Source organism: Lutra lutra, chromosome 1, assembly GCF_902655055.1.
Source record: "Lutra lutra chromosome 1, mLutLut1.2, whole genome shotgun sequence".
Lineage (NCBI taxonomy): Eukaryota > Metazoa > Chordata > Mammalia > Carnivora > Mustelidae > Lutra > Lutra lutra.
This window is the reverse complement of record NC_062278.1, coordinates 51,056,260-51,071,528: the sequence shown is the minus strand read 5'-3', so window position 1 is coordinate 51,071,528 and position 15,269 is coordinate 51,056,260. Positions and strand designations below refer to the sequence as shown.

Genomic DNA, 15,269 nt, shown 5'->3' with positions numbered 1-15,269 from the left:
TCTTGATTACTGTATCTTTAGAGTAAGTCTTAATGTCAGCGAGTGTCAGTCCTCCAGCCCTGTTCTTCTTCTTCAGTATTGTTTTGGCTTTTTTGTGTCTTTTGCCCCTCCCTATAAACTTAAGAATCAGTTTGTCATGAGCACTGGGTATTATACACAACTAATAAATCACTGAACACTACATCAAAAACTAATGATGTGCTATATGCTAAGTGAACATAATAATAAAAATATAAAATTAAAAAAGAACAAAAAAGATATAAAAAAAGAAACTAATGATATACTATATGTTGGCTAATTGAATTTCAATCAATTAATCAATCAGTTTGTCGATACACATATACACACACAAGAAAAAGAAATTTCGCCAGAATTGGGATTGGGATTATGTTAAATCTATATATCAAGTTGCTAAGAACTGACATCTAGACAACATTAAGTCTTCTTATTGATAAACATAGACTATCTCTTCATTTATTTAGTTCTTCTTTGATATCTTTCATCAGAGTTTATAGATCTTGACATACTTTACTAAACCTAAGCATTTCAGTTCTTAAGTATATAGGAATGTTCATAACAGCCTTATTTATAATAGCTAAAAACTTTAAGGAAATTAAGAGCCAAATGGATAAATTTGGCATATCCATACAATGAATTAGTACTCAGCAGTATAAAGATATAGACTTTCGAACTGAGCAAAATCATGAATGAATCTCAAAATAATTATGTTGGATAAGAAAAGTTGGACAAAAAAGAGTATACATATATATCATACATATGTGTATGTATGATCCCATCGTATATATTGATTCCATTTATATAAAATTCCAAAAAATTCAAACTCTAGACAGTGAAGCAATAAGTGGTGCCTGAGAAAAAGTGGGGAGGAGAGGGAGGTTCAGGCAAAGTGGGAAGGAGGGATAACCAAGAGGCACAAAAAAGCTTTTGGTGCAATATAATGCTCATTAAACTGATTATGGAGATATTATAATGAGTATATATAGACAGATATATAGATACTTATCATAATTCATCAAACTTGATATATTAAATACATACAGTTTATTGCATGTCAATTACACCACAATAAAGCTGTAAGAAATAAACCAAAAAATTACTTGCTGATGTGATAATGAGTATGCTCTAAACTATACCAAAATATATAGTTCCCCAAATTAAAAATGTTTTAGGTACATTTTAAAATTAATCAAATATGTTTATTATTATATCTCAACTTTGAGACTTTTATCAATAATCAATTCACTTCCTGTCCCCTGAATCAAATATAACTATTTAAACATGTAATGTTTTCATTACTCTCTTAAAGTTTTAACATTATAGTGGGGAAAATATTATTCTTAATAAATCCAAACATACATCAAATAGAATTGTTTGGAGCATTTGAAGGCTTCATGCTTATAGATGTTTTCAAGGTGAACTTTTTTTTTCTTCTAAGTAACCCATATTTGGCAAACCCAAAATTCATTTAAAACTCTCATTCTCCAATTCACTTTGGTTTGTTGAAACCTAACCAAAAATTCTCAGTTAAATAAAAGCAAGTGTGCAAGTAAATATTCTAAGTACAAGTAAAAATCCTAAGTACAGGAAAATTGTCAGGACAAAGTTTCTCTTTTAATAAAAAGCAAGATCTTTTATTTTATGATGGCTTTTCATGATCTATGCCATTTACAGTAATTTTTCTTCCAAAGAATATCCTTTCTCTAATAAATTCAGTATGATAATCTCTATACACAAGTAACATACTTCATTCTTTATTATTTCCTATAGATGATGTGATTAATGAGCTCCTCAACTATCAGTGGCGTACAGTGCAAATGCAGAACACTCCACCTCCCACCTCAAATTATCAGGTACAAACTGATTCTTTGTACTCAGAAGTTTTGGGTTCTTTGCCTAGGGATGATCTATCATTGTTCAACATTTACTATTATTTCAGTTTACATTAAAATAACAAGTGCAGACAATCGAATATTTGTAGCACTCCTGGTTTATTGTACTTTATAGAATCAACTTATTTTCATGTTCAAGAGCAGAATATCATTCTTTCTTCCATTCCTAACTAAAAAGATTTAGATGATTATCTGAAAAGTCTTCAAGCTCTTCTTAAGAGTCACATTTGTTGGCCCTGCTGTAAATAGGAAAACTGAAGCGTGCTGAAGTATAATGCCCTGTCTAAATCAAGATGAGTACTTAGGCCAAGTTTGCAGAATCCAGCCTATATGATAAGCCGAATGCTTTTTAAAAAACAACTTTAATGTGAATACTTCCCTTAGGCATGAACTTCCCAAATTGCAAGGTCTCCACCACTCTTTATAGTAAGGCAGTTGTACTACCTAGCTGGCCCTCAAAGGCATTTCAGTTTTCTATACCTAATTTACAAAACTGCAGAAATTTTAGATTGAAAGAACGTTAGAGTTTAAAGGATCTCTGAAATATGTTGTCCAGCCTTCTCACTTTAGTAATGAGGCACAGAAAAGTAATTTTCTCGACACTAAACATTAAATTAGTAGCAGACTAGCAGAAAATCAGACTTTCGCACTCCTGATAGTGTATCCCCAGTGCAAAAACTCTGTGTTTCTAGGTTTATCCCTATCTAAAACTTTCCCCCAATAGAATGTAAGCTTCAAGAGAGTAGGGCCTTTTTAATGAAATGATTTATTCCTGAAGACTAAAACAGTAAGAACTTAATAAGAAGTCATTAATTTTTGTGAACTAAATGGGTGAGAGAAGCGGTATGGGAAGTTAGAGGATTAATATTAATTAAGTTACCTGACAGGTGTTTTATACATGTAATCATATTTAACCCTTCCAAAAATAATACAGGAGAGAAATTATTGCCACCATTTTATAGACAAAGAAACTAAAGCTTGTAGGTGACTGTATGCAGTTTGCCAGATTCTGAAATCTCATCTGTTTTCAGTACAATGGTACAGAGCTGTAACACAAAAAGCTTTGGCAGAGCCAATACTAAAATTCTAGGTACTAACGTACTTGTGAATTCTGGGAAAGCTAATCAATATCATGGGCATTGTGCTAAGATTTTTATATCTTAATATTATAGGTTAACTATTATTTTCACCCCTACTTCCCAGATGAGAACATGAAGAACAGAGAATGTAATTTATTTTTTAAATTTTGTATTTACATTCAATCTAGGTAACATATACTGTATTGTTAGTTTCAGGGATAGAATTTAGTGATTCATCAGTTGCATACTACACCCAGTGTTCATTACATCCAGTGCCCTCCTTAATGCCCATCACCCAATTACCCCAACCCCCCTACCCGTCTCCCCTCCAACAAACCTAGTTTGTTTCTTAGAGTTAAGATCTATAAAGAATTTATCAAACTCACCACCCAAAAAACAAATACTCCAGTCAAGAAATGGGCAAAAGACATGGACACTTCTCCAAAGAAGACATACAAATGGCTAAAAGACACATAAAAAAAATGTTCAACATCACTAGTCACCAGGGAAATACAAATCAAAACCACAATGAGATACCACCTCACACCAGATAGAATGGTCAAAATTAACAAGATAGGAAACAACAAGGGTTGGCGAAATGTGGAGAACAGGGAACCCTCTTACACTGTTGGTGGGAAAGCGAGCTGGTATAGGCACTCTGGAAAACAGTATGGAAGTTCCTCAAAAAGTTGAAAATAGAACTACCCTAGGACCCAGCAATTGCACTACTAGGTATTTACCTCAAAGATACAGCCATAGTGAAAAGAAGGAGCACGTGCACCACAATGTTCACAGCATCAATGTCCACAGCATTAGTTTTTGATGAACTAAAGACGGCACCACCCTAGGTCTAGCCATACCCCGCCTAAAAATCCAATCACCAAAATACAAAAGAGCTAATTAATGCTTTCAGGAAAGAACTGGTGAAGTTCCACTGAACTACATTACTGTTTAGTCTCCATGTCCATAATTATAACAGGTTCTAAACAGTCTTCACATCCTTCTTTAGAATAAATTACATACTTCCTGAAAAGTACACATTTTTAAAAATTTAGTAATATGTGGAGTGCAATAATGAAGATTTGATGACATTTTAGCCTTCATACAAGATCAATGGTCTTTAGAGCACATACTGACCTTGACATTATTGTAGATGGTATTTAGCTCAGATCAATAAATCCTGATTGTTGATATCAACTGCAGTCAATATCTGCTTATTATTAGAATACATCTGAGTAAGCAGAACTTTAAGCGAAGATTACCAGTAGCATTTATGTTTTCTCATTATAAGATCTTAAATCTTAGTTCTAAAAATGTCCTAAGTTAAAATTATTTAGGATTTATAGAGTCAAGTCCTTTCTTTATGTTATATGACAGGCATGGAACACACTCTCTGGGAATGATTATAAAAAGTCAAAGAAAGAATATTATTTCATATTAAATTCTTTGTCATGAAATAAAAAATATCTGGGTCCATTAAAAATCCACAGAAAATTTCATTAGTATCCAGGCCAGAGCTGGTCCTCAGTCACCTAGCAAACAGGAAATTGTCCTCTGGTACACACATGAACAAAGGCTGGTGGGTGGGCAGGTATGAGAGGGAGTACCAAAGTGCCACTATGAGCACAGCCCTGGAGTGGGTGGTATCTATTCTGGGAAAGCCATGAAAAACAACCCTCTAGGGGCACCTGGTTGGCTCAAGTGGTTAAGCGGCTGCCTTTGATTCAGGTCATGATCCCAGGGTCCTGGGATTGAGTTGCACATGAGAAGCCTGCTTCTCCCTCTCTCACTCCCCCTGCTTGTGTTCCCTCTCTCATTGTCTCTATCTCTGTGTCAAATAAATAAATAAAATCCTAAAAATAATAATAATTTTTTAAAAACCCTCTAAGGTATAGGTGAGCCACTGCTGGGGGATGGTCATGCAGGGAAATTCAGAGCACCTTTTCAGGCTCAACCTTGACCTATGTAGTGTCTGCACTGAGGGGACCACAGAATGTGGCAAGGCAGCAAGATCACTGAGAATAAGTGTGCTGTGAGCACACATGAAGTGTAGCCATTGTATGGCCTCTCTATACTCCTGCACCGCTGACCCATCATGTGGCATTAGCAAGAAAAATCATAACACGGTACAGCAGACCCAGTAAGAGAAGGTACCTTACTATAGTAATGTCCCTCCAGTGACATTTTGTCCTACTAATAAAGCTTAATGATTTGTTTGCTTCTACAAATTCTTTACATGTTAAAAATATCACTTTAGTTCATCATATGTATATAAATTGTTTATTGTTTGAGGACATAGAAGAGATTTTAATTTTTTTACAGAAAATCTATTACCTTTTTCCTTTTATCTAGATTTATTTTGTCTACATGCTTAGAGATAATTTTCCCTACCTAAGATCAGACAAATAATCACCTACATCATCTTCTGGTCAATTTTCTCTTCATATAAAATTTAATCCATAGGGAATTTTCTTTTGTATATGACATAAGGTAGAAATCTAATTTTATTCTTCCCCAAATGTTTTCTAATTATCCCAAAGGTTAAATGAGCTAATATTTTCCCTTTAATTTTCTTTATCTGTATGTCATATGATTAAATATTTATGTTTATAGAAAGGAGAAAATATTATTTCATAGATACCTATGAACCCATCATACATAGGTAACAAATGTTATTATATTACCATGTTGTATTAAAAATTTTTTTAAAGGAAACAAAGCATTATCTACAAAGCTATAACCACTTTGTCTATCCTGTCCATCTCTTTCCTTCCCCAGAAGTAGCTAACATCCTAAAGTTGGTATCTCTAGCCCACATGTTTTAATATTTCTGTTACATATGATTGTGTACATATTTGTGTTTTAATAAGTATATGTAAATGGTATACTTTATATATCCTTTATCAACTTCGTTTTTATTCAACATTATATTTTTCAGATGCATCCAGTTCACACACAAGCTTCATTCATTTTATTTTATTTTTTTAAAGATTTTTTTATTTATATATTTGACAGAGAGAGATCACAAGTAGGCAGAGGCAGGCAGAGAGAGAGAGGAGTAAGCAGGCTCCCTGCTGAGCAGAGAGCCTGATGCGGGACTCAATCCCAGGACCCTGAGATCATGACCCAAGCCAAAGGCAGAGGCTTAACCCACTGAGCCACCCAGATGCCCCAAGCTTCATTCATTTTAATACTGTGTAGTGGTCTATTTCATAAATAAATCACATTTTATTTGTCCATTCCCTACTACTTAAAGACAGTGTGATCAAAGCGGTTGGTTGTAATGATTTACATGCTCATCCACAACACATGAAGGGCACCGTTGTTCCAAACCCCCACAGGTTGATGTTATGAGAAATTTGTTTTTGCAGATCTATTGATTATAGAATGTTATCTCATTTTTATCTTAATTTGTGTTTTCCTAGGGACTAGTGAGATTATATATACAGACTATTCAAATTTACTCTTCCATGAATTGCCTATTCATAACTTCTGCCATTTTTCTTAAACATTCAACCAGGAGGTCAATTACTTTGGTATGCAGAGCTCTAGGATAAAGGTAGAATATTTTGCACAGGAATCCCAGGTTTCTCCCAAGAAGTAAAAAATGGAAACACTAAGCTCACAGCAATCTTGCAATATTGTCACACTTTTGGAAATGATTACTATATTACCACTAGTAGTATTCATGATGATAACAGGAACACACATTTTCTATAAATCTTGTAGGTACCAGGTACTTTGCTTGTTATATGTTGTCTCATTTAATGTTCACGACAATAAGAAATTATATTATTATCTTTATTTTATAGATGAGGAAACCGAAACTCAGAAAGCTAGATGATGGCTTAAGTCACACAAGTAAAAAGAAGCAAAGGCAAATTCAAATCCGGTTCACATGACTCCAGAACTCAGAATCTTGATCAGGCACTCTATACATTGAACCCAAGTACATAGGAAAGCCAATATAGGGTCTTAGACTGGAAACAAATCACCATCAAGTGATGAACATCTATGAAACTGGATTAAGACCCATCTTCAATAGAGGACACCATATGGCAATGAGAATTCCTAAGTAGAGGACCAGTGGAAATTTACAATTACGTTGGAAATATAATTGACAGCCTTTGGTATGAGAAAGCCACCTGAACAACTTGGGAGAGTTGGGAAGGAGAAGCATTCCAATAGAAGATGCTAGACTTTCTGCTAATAAGGACATATTATAGCTTGAATGATTAATTGGCAAAATAAAGAATATGTGATATATTGCTACATATAACTGGTGAAGTGAATCATTTTGTATATATAAACCTAATCTATAATGTATATTCATATACATTAGTGGATTATGGATTTATAACTGCTTCTTAGAGGAAGGTGGAGATGTTTGGAAGACAGCCATAGTCTTTTGAGTTGATGGAACAAATGGTAACTATGCTTTGCCATAATACAATGCAGGAAGTTTTGTCAATTAGAAAGGATATATCTTAGGAGAAAGTCACTATGATATTTTGTATTTTCTTAATTTGGTATGTCACTTTGAATCAGAGTCAATAATTTATAACCTAGTGTAAGCTTTATAATCTTTAGTTTTTTCTATTCATAATTTATCCAGCTCTGATTTTATTTTTAATTTGAAGCACCTTACTGTTACTTTTTGTTTAAAAAAAGAACACTGGTTTCAAATAAGCTTCACAATTTTATTCATGAGATATAACCATCCTTATATCAATAGTAACTGCTCAATTATAATTAATCATTTTAGAGAACATGTTATTGCTTCTTATAAATCAGCTGCTGCTTCTAATTTTACAAAATGCACTTCAATGAATTCCCATCTATACTGTTGTCATATTTCCATTTTTTTTAATTTCCTTCTTAAATCCTTGGGGTTGGAAAGAATCTTAGAGATCCTCCAGCCCAATTTTAATCATAAAAAAATTGTCACTCAGACAAGTTAAGGAACTTGTTCAAGATTCTATTCTTCATTAGTGGCAGACCTAGAGCAAAAAGCCAATTTCCAGAGTATTCTACCAAGTACACTTTCCACTACTTGTAAACTTCCCAAACCTCTACCTAGAATCAGAAAAAGCACATCCCACTCACCATTATGGATTAATTTTATTTTTCACTAACCGAGGATAGGAGAATATCTAAGGCAAATCATATCACTATAGATGAAATAAATATAAATATAGATATAGATATATTTGGCTTACATATTTTAACACTTTGTCTCTTCTTACCATCCTCCCTTAGCTGCTGTACAGACCACGGTCTCAATAACCTGGGAGGAGTGGGTGCCTGGGTGGCTGCCTTTGGCTCAGGTCATGATCCCTGAGTCCCAGGACTGAGTCTGCATAGGGCTCCCAGCTCCATGGGGATTCTGCTTCTCCCTCTGACCTTTTCCCATCTCATGCTTTCTTTCACTGTCTCTATCTCAAATAAATAAATAAATAAAATCTTTAAAATAAGTAAGCAAGCAAACTGGAAGGAGGATCCCAACATCCCATTCTCACAGGATCATTCTGGTCGAGAAAGGCTCTCATTGAGTGAATGAATAATAGTTTATTATTTCATCCAACATTTTTAAGCACATAGTATTTTACAGACACTTTTGGGGTGACCTTGGTGGTACTCATGCAATTCTAACATCTACATGGTTATCAATAAGCCCATTGTCCTAAAAATCCTCATGTATGTCTTATTTATATGATTTTTCCCCCAAATCACAACTATGAAAAAAGTAGGTTGGTGATATTATGTAACATTAATGGCCCGAATCCTTTACCCTTCCTGTATTCACATCCCTTGACCTATGACTTTCCTGTCTCTCCTATAGCCATGTGAGTCGTTTGTTCAGTGGAATATTAACTGGTGTAATGGGACCAAAGGCTGGAAAGTCACCTTCCTATTTGGGCTGGCTTTCTTATGTCAGAGAGTAATGCATTTTAAATTTTAATAGATTTTTTTTCCAAATTAGACCACAGAGTTGTACTATTTCTTCATGTTGTTCTCAATAATAAAGTCCTCTAAATAACCCCGTGAGGTAGTCACTATTACTAACCATATTTTACAGATGAGGAAACTGAGGTACAGAGAAATTGGGTGCCTGACTTGACCAAGGACATAGAGGTGATACGTGGTAGTGTCAGGACTAAAATGCAGGCCTACTTTCTTAACCCTTTCACTGTGCCTCTCCCTTGTATTTCCTTGTGCAACCATCACCACCATCCCTCTCCAGAACATTTCATCCTGCCTGAATGAAACACTACGCCCATTAAACACCAAGTCAACATACTTCCTTCTCCCACCTTTGGGAACCACCATTCTACTTTCTGTTTGACTAAAATAGATACCTCATATAAGCAGAATCATACAATATTTGTCCTATGATTGGCTTGTTTCACTTAACATAATGTCCTCAAGTTTCATCTATGTTGTAGAATGTGTTGGAATTTCCTTCCTTTCAGAGACTGAAGAATTTTCTAATGTATGTATATGCCACATTTTGTTTATCCACTTATCTAGTAACGGACATGAGTTGTATCTACCTTTTAGTTACTGTGAACAATGCTGCTATGAACATGGGTGTACAAATATCTGTACCTGTCCTTGCTTTCATTGATTTAGAGTATACACCCAGAAGTTAAATCACTGAGTCATAAGATAATTCTATGTTTAAGTTTTTAAGGAATTACCATGACATTTTCGACAGTGGCTCCACCATTGTGCATTCCCATCAAAAATGTACAAGGGTTCCAATTTCTCCACATCCTTGCTAACGCTTATTTTTTGTTTTTTTGGTTTTTTTTAATTGAAACAATAATGTCTTAGCTCAGAAAAAAGTATTCTTCTATTATCACTTTAATTATATCATTCCTTTCTAATCCCTCTAGACTCTCCTTATAGATGTTTTACTGGGATTTCTGAATGCCTTGCACACCTTGTGAGTATTTGTACCTCATATACTGGAAGACATCCTTCCTTCCAAGTTTCACAGTTTTCATCTCTTTTCACACTATATTTTGAGGAAATTTCTTGGCTTTATCTTCCATAAAACTAATTAGGTTTTCAACCACACCTATTCTACTATTCAATTTTTTAACTGAAATTTTTAGGTAATTAGTGTGATTTACTTCAGCAGTTGGGGAGTATGAATGTAGTCACATATTTTACATTTTTTCAAGTGCCCTTTAGCTGACAACTAACCCTTTCTTGAGATAGTCCTTCTTCTCCCTAAATTTTACAGGACTCCAAAGAGTTTGCCCCAGTTCTTTTGTCAATGCGCTGATAAAACTTGAGTGTGATGAGTCTGATACTATGACCACTTTTGTCACTGACCAGAGGGATGCTTTTGAAAACTATTATAACACCTGTCCATCACTATAGTTTTGCCTGAAGAGGTACAGTCTCTTGCACAAGTTTCTTTGATGTCCTAGGTTTAAACTGCAAGGATATAGCTCTTTCAGCTCACATGCAAGCTTAATTATTATTTGGTACCATAACCAATCTGTCAAGGTAGTTGGATTCACAGGTATTTCTTGTTGGGGCTCCATGATATCCCATACGCAACCCTCCCCGAGTTAAACTTTCATTTTAATGTTGATCCTTGCACACCTGTCCAGACTCTACCTACCTCCCTGGTGAATTCCTCCCTGAGAAACTTGATGTCCCTATGCCTCTGGACTTTTCACAGACCTAGTCAGCCAGAGAAGTACTAAAGACATTAAACCTCTAAAGGAAAAGAGTTGACCTTTCCTCTTGGGTAATTTCTTCTTCCCTATGCAAACATTCTCGATCTCCTTTCGGTAACCAACTCAGCTTTCCAAAGCCTTAAGATTAAAGGCAGCTTTTGTCAGCCGAAGAAGTTCATATTATTCCTTTTCACCTGGGCAGTAGGTTAATTGTTTTCATTCAAGTGACATTTTTCTGAATGAAAATTAGTTCTAGAGTGATTGGTCTTATCTATATATATGAAGAAGCTTTGGGGAATTAAGAACTTCACAGTCTACATCATCCGTTGCTCCAATACATTTATTTCAACAATCATGTAGAGGTTTTCCAATTTCTATAAATTCTCTCATATACTTTACTTTTTCTTAGCAATATATTCTAGTTGTATGATTATAGTATCTCCTCAAATCTCTTTGAAGATACTAAATTGTTTCAATAATCTTTTCTATATTTCTCCAGTAATCCAATTTCTTCAAGAATCATTTTGATTTGTAAAGTTGGTAATTCATTTTTATCCTGTTATTTTTCCTTAAGTATCTGGAAACTCAACTATTTATATGTGACAGTTTAGGACAACTGATACAAATGGTCAATGTGAAAGTCACAATTCCTTTGATAGTGAATTTGACTGCAAAGGACAGAAGCTGTGGCTATGATGAGTGAGCTGGGATCTGTCATCAGAGATACCTCTCTGTTAGGGAAGGTAGGAGCTTATTGTCAGGGTATGGAAAGGTTTCCCCTACTGTCAGCTGATATTACATGTGAGTACCACCCAACTTCTCTCTCTTAGCTCCAATACTCACTATAAATATCCCTGCTTACCCCCACTGACAAAATCCATCCACCCCTTTATTAGTTCTCAAAATATTTGTGCCAGGTCTGCTAGAGCTGGGAGTGTATGCATTTTCCAGGTGCTTGGAATGTCCTAGTTTCACTGGTCTTCCTACTAAGTATCCAAGAGATGATTCCTGCCTCTAGCTCCTAACGATTATGATCTTGGGGTTTTGCCAAAGTTCTATTCAAACAAAACAAAAATAAAACTCCCTTCTTCCTCCATTACCATTCTATTTCATTTGTATTAGCTGCAGTTAGTTCTATCTGGTTACTCCATCAATCCATTCCCATCTGCTTTATATCTTCCAGAAATTTATTACTTCTGCTAATGTCAACCTTCATCTTTCCTAGTACTGTTTCATTGTTTTTCTTAATTTTATATTTATTTGCTCATTCCAGTGGAACTTTGGGGAAAAATCTGTGTGCTTAGTCAGTCATCTAGAAGGCACTTAGCTCCCAAGTGACCTTTTCTCTTATTTTTCTTTTTTCCTTCTTTCTTTATGATTTGTATTTTATTACTTTTTATTTCATCTGTTTCATTCAAATGGCTTTTAAGAAATAGGATGGTGACAAGAGCACTCGTTTAGGACTTATGACTCCTTTATTCAAATTATGCTTTTGCCAATATTAAACAGGGCCTGGCTCATTGTGCTAATTAAGTATTTTGGAACATATGAATGAATGAAGTAAATTACAATCCAGACCCATACTTCAGCTTTCTCTAATGTAAAATTAGGATACCTCTGTAAGTAACAGCAAGTTATGATTCTTCTTGGGCTGGATAGAAAACATTTATCATCACCTAATAGGAGGCACCGAGAAGAGAGATGCTCCCAATGTGTGAGCAGAAATGCAGCAATATGCGACCATATAAGCGGCAAGGTAAGACAGAAAACTGTGATCAAAAACCTAATAGGAGACCTATGACATCAGAGTCTCACGGAAGTTCAAAGCAATCATAATTAGGCTTTAACAACTGAGTCTCAGGGGACTATAGAACTGTGATCAGGCCAGAGGGCAGCTGAGCACTGAATTAACCAATAGAGAGATAAAAACATAGTCTGCCTTTGAAAGAACCTATGTTAACACCCTCTCCCTTTTTCTAAAACCACATCATAAAAACTAACATAACTAAAATCCTCTGGGGCCAAGGGTCTGACAACCATGCCCTGAGAAATTCCCTAATAGCCTCCAACCTAACTTACATGCTTCTGCCATGTCATCCAATGGCAATGAGGTTTCCAGGTTGGGTGGTAAGTTTCAAACACACACACAAGCAGGGTAACTCTCTACCATAAGCAGTCATCCAAAACAATTCATTAATGATCTTGTTTGGCAGAACAAAAAGTCATAATCGTGAAAAATGTCTTCAGTGGGTTCTTTTACATTTTGAATCACCTTATTATTATGATAACTTTCATTATTCTATATTTGAGAATCCTAAGGAAACACAAGAGTTTGCAAATTATATATCTGCCTGATATGCTCAGTTCAGTGGTCTTCAAACACAATTACCTGAGGGCTTACTAAAGCACGCTACTGGGTCTCACCCCCAGAATTTCTGATTCAGAGCTGAAAGATAGGACCCACCACTCATGACAGGGAGATGGTCTCATAACATATACAACTGAGCCTAGTGTGGCATCCCCCTAAGCCACATTTTCAGGTATATATCTATTGGGATGCTTTTAGCTGCAAGTATTGAAAAACAAAACTCACTCCACTTGAGGTACACCCTAATGGGTTTTGTTCTATAGACCCACATCACTGGAAATGCCTCATGGAGTAAATACGTAGTTTGCTTTACTGATAGAATTATGTTTAAATCTGTGAGAAAGAACTCTAAGACAGGGCTATTAAAACTATTTTAAGTCTTAATAGTTAACATTTTTAATCCTAGCTATTGGCATATTCCAGTGATCTGCACTATTCTAGGTGTGATAGCTTAGGAGTAAATATGATTGAACTTATTCATGCCTTGAGGATGTCTGAAATTGACAACCAGGCAGGTCCAACTACTCTGACACTAAGCATGGTCTTAACATACATTTCTTGAAGAAACTGGGGACCAAAGTTTACAGAGGGAGAATTTTTGAAGTATGTCCATACTCAAGTAGAGATCAAAGAAGCCCAACTAAAAGAAATGTGGACTGACATAACAATTGTAGATTAAGCAAATGTTCTTTTAATTTTTTTATTTAAATACCAGTTAGTTAACATACAGGGTTTTTTCTCTCCTCTTTTATTGATTTGTTCTATCACATTGATTGATTTGCAAATATTGAATCACCCCTGCATCTCATGGATAAATCCCACCTGGTTGTGGTGGATAATCTTTTTAATATACAGTTGCAAAGTGGTGCAGCCACTTTGGAAAACAGTGTGGAGATTCCTTAAGAAATTAAAAATAGAGCTTCCCCATGACCCTGCACTATTGGGTATTTACCCCAAAGATACAGATGTAGTGAAAAGAAGGGCCATCTGTACCCCAATGTTCATAGCAGCAATGGCCACAATCGCCAAACTGTGGAAAGAACCAAGATGCCCTTCAACGGATGAATGGATAAAGATATGGTCCATATATACTATGGAGTATTGTGCCTCCATCAGAAAGGATGAATACTCAACTTTTGTATCAACATGGACAGGACTGGAAGAGATTATGCTGAGTGAAATAAGTCAAGCAGAGAGAGTCAATTATCATATGGTTTCACTTACTTGTGGAACATAAGGAATAACATGGAGGACATGGGGAGATGGAAAGGAGAAGTGAGTTGGGGGAATTGGAGGGGGAGATGAACCATGAGAGACTGTGGACTCTGAGAAACAAACTGAGGGTTTTGGAGGGGGTTTGGGGAGGTTGAGCCTGGTGGTGGGTATTATGGAGGGCATGCATTACATGGAGCACTGGGTGTGGTGTATAGACAATGAATTTTGGAACACTGAAAAAAAAATTAAATTAAATTAAAAAATAAATAAAAAATAAAAGGAGTCTCTTGTAGGCAGCATAAAGATGGGCCTTATTTTTTATCCATTATGACACCCTGTGTCTTTTGATTATTTAGTCCACTTACATTCCAAGTAATTATTGACATTATTTATCACTACTTTAATACTTGTTTTATCATTGTTTCTGTAAATTTTCTCTGATATTTTCTTGTCTTTGTTACTTTTGGTAACTTTTGGTCTCTCCTTTCACTAAAGGAGTCCCCCTTAATATTTCTTGCAGGACTGATTTATTGGTCACGAACTCCTTTAGGTTTTTTTGTTTTAGTTTTTTTGTCTAGAAATGTCTTTATCTCTCCTTCTATTCTGAATGATGGCCTTGCTGGATAGAGTATTCTTGGCTACAGATTTTTCCCATTCAGCATTTTGAATGTATTATGCCACTCTCTTCTGGTTTCCATGTTTCTATTGAGAGATTTTCAGCTAGCCTTATGGATTTTCCTTTATTAAGTACTTCTATTACATTGCTACTTTTAAGATTGTTTCTTTATTAATATATTTTGCAAATTTAATTACAATATGTATGGTATTGGCCTGCTTTTGTTGATTTTGAAGGAAGTTCTCTATGCCTCCTGGATCTGGATGTCTGTTTCCTTCCCCAGATTAGAGAAGTTTTCTGCTATTATTTCTTGAAATAAATTTTCTGTCCCCTTCTCTCTTTTTCTTCTGGAACTCATAGTAATATGAATGTTATTATGTTTGA

General features: G+C 35.3%; 1 protein-coding gene and 1 non-coding gene across 2 annotated transcripts in view; one reads left to right on the top strand and one right to left on the bottom strand.

Annotated features, from left to right (window-relative positions):
- The window catches only part of ZPLD1 (zona pellucida like domain containing 1), a 347,010-nt gene that overhangs the window by 153,388 nt on the left and 178,353 nt on the right, over positions 1-15,269 (bottom strand). The window lies entirely within an intron of this gene.
- On the top strand, positions 13,284-13,413 carry LOC125090085 (small nucleolar RNA SNORA18). Its single transcript, XR_007124188.1, has one exon. It is a non-coding gene; the product is annotated as a small nucleolar RNA SNORA18 (small nucleolar RNA).